At 37.4% G+C, this 6,237-nt stretch overlaps 1 pseudogene; it reads left to right on the plus strand.

Annotated features, from left to right (window-relative positions):
- The first annotated feature begins 3,140 nt into the window (after window positions 1-3,140).
- On the plus strand, window positions 3,141-4,166 carry LOC101097550 (annotated as a pseudogene).
- Window positions 4,167-6,237: the final 2,071 nt, after the last annotated feature.

The raw sequence follows: 6,237 nt of genomic DNA on the forward strand, positions 1-6,237 counted from the left end.
TTTCCTTCTTTGTTTTAATTTCCTTATCATTTTTCTTCTTTATGAAAGAATGAATTCTTTATTCTTCATTCCTCTAAGAATGAAAAAAAAATTAAACCCACAAGTAGTTCTCTGAATATAATTTGGCTGCTGACCCTATAATTTGATATTTATTGCTCTCAATATTACTACTTTTAATGGATTATATTCTTTAAATTTGGAATAATTTTTGTATCCTACATCACTTGCAGAAAGTTTATAACTTGGCAACTTTTGAGGAAATGTTTGTTGAATGAAGAAATTTCCAATTTAGTCATTTTGTAAGTTCATATATAGACTTCCCACACATAGATGTAGTCTGAAATAAAAATAAATACATAAATTTGATGCCAGTGGGGAAGAGGATGTTTTTATTTGCTTTTTTAAACTACAGAAAACTTTAAAGCAGATAAATGATTTAATATTCATTAATTCCCCATACTTATTAAATCATAAGTATATGGGACACCTGGGTGGCTCAGTAGGTTGAGCGTCCAACTTTAGCTCAGGTCATGATCTCACGGTTTGTGGGTTTAAGCCCTGCCTCGAGCTCTGTGCTGACAGCTCAGAGCCTGGAACCTGCTTCCGATTCTGTGTCTTCCTCTTTCTCTCTGCCCCTCCCCTGCTCACACTCTGTCAATCGCTCTCTCAAAAAATAAACATTTAAAAAATCATAAATATATATTTTATATATAAAATTTTATATTTATAAAAATATATCTTAAGTGTATTTTTAACAAAGTATTTACCATATAACAAGAATATAAATCAGGACACCTGGGTGGCTCAGTCAGTTAAGTGTCTGACTTTGGCTCATGTCATGATCTCATGGTCCATGAGTTCGAGCCCCGCATCAGGCTCTGTGCTGACAGCTCAGAGCCTGGAGCCTGCTTCAGATTCTGTGTCTCCCTCTCTCTCTGCCCCTTCCCTGCTCACACTCTATCTCTCTCTCAAAAAGAAAACATTAAAAGAAAAATTTTTTAACAATATAAATCAACAGGAGCTTGTTTTCATTTGCCACCTAAATAGAAGCTTCCTCTAAATACTTCTGTTTTACCTTGCAAGAAATTCTATTTTTAATAAAAATATAAAATATACATTTTAAATGTTTCTGAACCATACAACCAATGATCTGGGATTACTGATTTTTGTAGGTGAATGGTAGGAAAATTGATGAGAGCTTAACCACTGAGTACCTGGGCAGCAAAAACAAGCAAAGAAAGAGACAAAGTAGGGACTGGCAGGTAGGGAGAAGAGCTCACAGAAATTCCTAAGAAGAGAGCTGGTCTTTAATGGTCTCTTTTTTAGATGCATTCCCAGATCTTATCACATTTTATGGACCCTGAAATTCTAATGTGAGGACATCTGTTTAACAGTCAATGAATCAAACAAATGATTCCCAGAGGACTCTAAAAGCTCAAAGTTTGCCTTGCAACTTGTGTTAAATGATTTTAAGTAGATTTGTTATCTAAATGTAAACACCTGTAAGAAATCATAATGACTACTTGTATTTTGGGGGGATGTATTTGCTTTCATGACCCTATGACCAGATTCACCTCAAAGCCATCTGGACACTTTGGGACAATTGTAAAGACAAAGCAGAAGTGTTTTTTAAATAATAACTTCCAAGGGCTTTCTTGTAAGCATTGGTCAGTAAACTTTTTCTGTAAAGGGCTAGATATAAAATATTGTCAGTCTTGCAGATTATATGGTTTCTAACACAACTACTCAACTCTCCCTCCTAGCATGAAAGCAGCCACAGTCAATATGTAAACAAACAATAGTAGCTATTCTCCAATAAAAATTTTATTAAAATACAAAAAAAGCAGGCAACAGACTGGTCAAGACCCATCATTTCCCTAATTTTAATACTGAAGAAATTCAGGCATGTTAAAGCATCCTTTCTAAGATGTTTTGAGCAATTTACACCCCATCAGTGTTTATTTGGTCATTTTTGCTACTAATTATTTCCACAAAAATTTGGATAAATCTATCTTTCTTAGCAAATTTCACATGTTTTTAGGTGGTAAATGTGTGTGCTTTTGTGATCTATAACTATATTGGAAGCTCTGGACAATTTTTAACCTCCCTTACTGTCTATTATCTTAACTTCTTTAACCCTATAAACAAAGATTGTAGCCCCTTCCCACAATAAATGAATTTCAGTACAAGCACTTAACTCAGAGTGCCTGGGTTCAAATACAAGCTCCATTACTTACAAGCTGTGAATTTAGACGAGATACTTATCCTCTATGCATCAATTTTCTTGAATGAAAACTGGTAACAATCAAAGTATGTTTCATAGTGTTGTCACAGGCTTAACTGTGATAATAACTAAAGTTCTTAGAATAGTGCCAGGGCACATAGTAAGTGCTTTATAAATATTAGCTATTACTCTCCTTATTAATTAAAACATTTATGCAGTACAGGACAAGTATTGAACATACAAATTAGTTTCTTCCCCCATTTAAAAAATCATAGAAAGATGGGAGACTGGATGGTTTAGTCAGTTAAGCATATGACCTTGATCTCGGCTCAGGTCATGATTCCATAGTTCATGGGATCAAGTCCTGCATTGGATTCTGTGCTGACAATGCAGAGCCTGCTTGGGATTCTCTCTCCCTCCCTCTCTGCCCCTCCCTCGCTCATTCTCACACTCTGTTTCTCAAAATAAGTATTAAAAAAAAAATCATAGAAAATAAAAGACATTAATTCATTGAACAAAAATGAATTCTCTTTCACTTTTTTCCCTGTAATAGGAAGTCACTAGGCATTTTGAAGAGAGCAGTGACATGATTTCCCTTGGCAGGATCTGGATGTGGCCTGCTGCACAGACAAGACACCGTTGCACACCAAAGCTTAAAGGCACAGAGACCTATTTGAGAGGCTGTTACCATCAACCTGGAAATAGGTTGATTGAGGCTTAAACCACATTTCTTTAGTGTTAGTAGGAATTGCTCATATTATGGATATATTAAAGGCAGTGCTAACAAGTTTTGCAAAGTGTAAGAAAACACAATGATTGACAGGCACTCTACAGTTTCTGATGGAAGGAACTGGCGAAATAGAATTGACATAAACTGAAATGGCATAAACTATGTAGGGGATAACTTGGGGTGAGGAAGACAAAGGAAGTAAGAGTTTGATTTGAAATATACTCCGTGCATCTGGTGGTTTGATGTATCCATGTGACTAGGCTAGAGTCACCAGTTAGTCAATCAAACACAAAACTTACATATTGCATGTAGATATTAATCCTAGCTGAAACTGGATGCAATTTCCTGTGCAATGAGTAGAGATAGCAAATGGAGCTGTGAGGAATGTTGAGAGGTAGACTGAAGAAGATGAATAAAAGGAGTCTGAAGATTAGCCAGAGACATGGTTAAAATGAATGGAAAGGAAGTCAAGTCCTGGAAGCCAAATGAAAAAGTTGTTTAAAGAGTAAGGACTAAGAGACAAGTGTGCAGCATGAACATGGGGAAGAAAAAGAAACCAGGAAAGTATGTGACAATGAGGCATATGCTTAGTCTCTGAGATCAGATGCTTAAAGAGAAGGATAGATTAAAACCTACAAAGAAAGAAAAGAAAGATCCTAGTACACTCAAGGAAAGAGAAGTCCCCTAACATCCTTCCTGTTAATTTTTCCCATATAGCACACAGCTAGGCCCACCTTATCTCATCCTGGTTGACACCAACTTTATCAACCTTTCCATTAAAGCCAAACTTGACTTAGTACAGTCACTGATCGGACCGTCTGTATCCCTTGTATAACTGACTGTGTAATGGCCAAAATTGAGAAATTGGGGTTAGAAATATCAAGTGGCTATAAGGAGTGCCTAGGATCCAATCTGAACAATTACCATGCACACTCAAGGGAACATAAGCAGATGACTGCTTAGTACAGAGTAACTCAGCTCAAGTGTTATATTGTGCCAAAATGTATGTGTATGTGTATATATATATGTATATATATACACATGTACATACATATATATATATACTCATACACATACATATATACATACATACATACAGGACCAGGACCTTGAAGGGTCTGGAATATTCCTGGAGTTCCCATCATGTATATTTCTAACCGTAGGTACAATATTGAGAGGATGCTAGGTGATTATGGAGCCCCTGTTTTTTAAATTTATTTATTTATTTTTGAGAGAGAGAGAGAGAGAGAGAGAGAGAGAGAGAGAGAGAAAGCAAAAGCAGGGGAGGGGCAGAGAGAGAAGAGAGAGAATCCCAAGCAGGCTCTGTGCTCTGAGTACAGAACCCACCACAAGGCTCCATCTCACAACCATAAGATCATGACCTGAGCCAAAATCAAGAGTCAGACTCTTTTTTTTTTTTATTTTTTTTTTTTAAGGTTTATTTATTTTTGAGACAGAGAGAGACAGAGCATGAATGGGGGAGGGTCAGAGAGAGGGAGACACAGAATCCGAAACAGGCTCCAGGCTCCGAGCCGTCAGCACAGAGCCCGACGCGGGGCTCGAACCCACGGACCGCGAGATCGTGACCCGAGCCAAAGTCGGCCGCTCAACCGACTGAGCCACCCAGGCGCCCCAAGAGTCAGACTCGTAACCGACTGAGCCACCCAGGTGCTCTCCTCAGTTGTAACTCTTAAAAGATAGAGTTCCTCTGCCTTTACCAACTTTCTCTCTTGCCAGTTCATATAGCCATATGCTACAGCATGAATTATTCCACTTACTCATTTGCTCTGTTACAAGCTGAGTATGGTTAAATACACTAACTTTGTGATGTTGTTTTGAAGTTGATATTTTGTATCATTTTAAATGTTGTTGGGTATTTTTATAAATCAGATGGTTGCTCAAATAAATAAGTAAATAGGACTGATAACCTGAAGAATGAAAAAAAGAATAAACAGCAAAGTGAGATGTTTATGGATTAGATCAGGTCAAAATTATGGATTTATTTTCTACATAGGATGTCACAGACAAGTTAAGAGTCTGGAAGAATATATTTTTAATATCTAAAATAAAATAAGGTATTACTTTTTGGAATACATGCCTTCAAATCAACAATACCAACAAAAGTTGTTAAACTTGATAACAACACAAAAGAATAAAGGGATGCCTGGGTGACTCAGTCGGTTGAGCATCCACTTCAGCTCGGGTCATGCTCTCATCATTCGAGAGGTTGAACCCTGTGTCGGGTCGGGCTTTATGCTGACAGCTCAGAGCCTGCTCCAGATGCTCTGTCTCGCTCTCTATCTGCCCTGCTCCCACTTGCACTCTGTCTCTCAAAAATACATAAACATTAAAAAAATTTTAAGAGGGGCGCCTGGGTGGCGCAGTTGGTTAAGCATCCGACTTCAGCCAGGTCACGATCTCGCGGTCCGTGGGTTCAAGCCCCGCGTCGGGCTCTGGGCTGATGGCTCAGAGCCTGGAGCCTGTTTCCGATTCTGTGTCTCCCTCTCTCTCTGCCCCTCCCCCGTTCATGCTCTGTCTCTCTCTGTCCCACAAATGAATAAACGTTGAAAAAAAATTTTTTTTTAATTTTAAGAAAAAGAATTAAAATGTAATTTGATAAAAAAAGTGGTTATGAAGAGAGATTCCATGTATTTAGTAATTAGAAAAAAATGGTTATTGAAACTATCATGTGATATAATTTTATGCCATCACATTGACAGCAATAAGAAAGTGAGAGAATTTCAACTGGTGATGAGTGAAAAATGGAACCATTTGGGGTTCTGCTGGTGAGATGTAAACGGGCACAGACTTTCTGGAGAGCAATCCTTCAGATACAATGAAATTGAGTGTGCATTAATCTAATATCACTGCTGGTTTTACTCCCCACCCCACAACCTGACTGCCCGGAGGAAAACTCATGCATAGAACCATATGCTGGCCATTACAGAGTGTTCTTTTCAGCATTGTTTTACACAAGCAGAGAATTGAAAGCACCTTAGATGTCCCACGAAGGTGATACATAAAATAAACACAGTGGGTTGTTTAGTGGAATATAATTCAGTAGAAATAATGAATGAGAGTTATACACAGCTAAAAGAATAAATTTAAAAAAAAAAACAAGGTTTAGTGGAGAAAAAATATTAAAATGCTAGGTCAGTGTTCTCCATGTGATTAAATCTGTGTGAGAAAAACTATATTCAACTATACTATGTTGTTGTTGTTGGTTTTTGTGTTTTTTTTTTTGTTTTTTGTTTTTTGTTTTTTTGGTAAGGAATCTCCTAGG

This window comes from Felis catus, chromosome A2 (assembly GCF_018350175.1).
Source record: "Felis catus isolate Fca126 chromosome A2, F.catus_Fca126_mat1.0, whole genome shotgun sequence".
NCBI classification, from domain to species: domain Eukaryota; kingdom Metazoa; phylum Chordata; class Mammalia; order Carnivora; family Felidae; genus Felis; species Felis catus.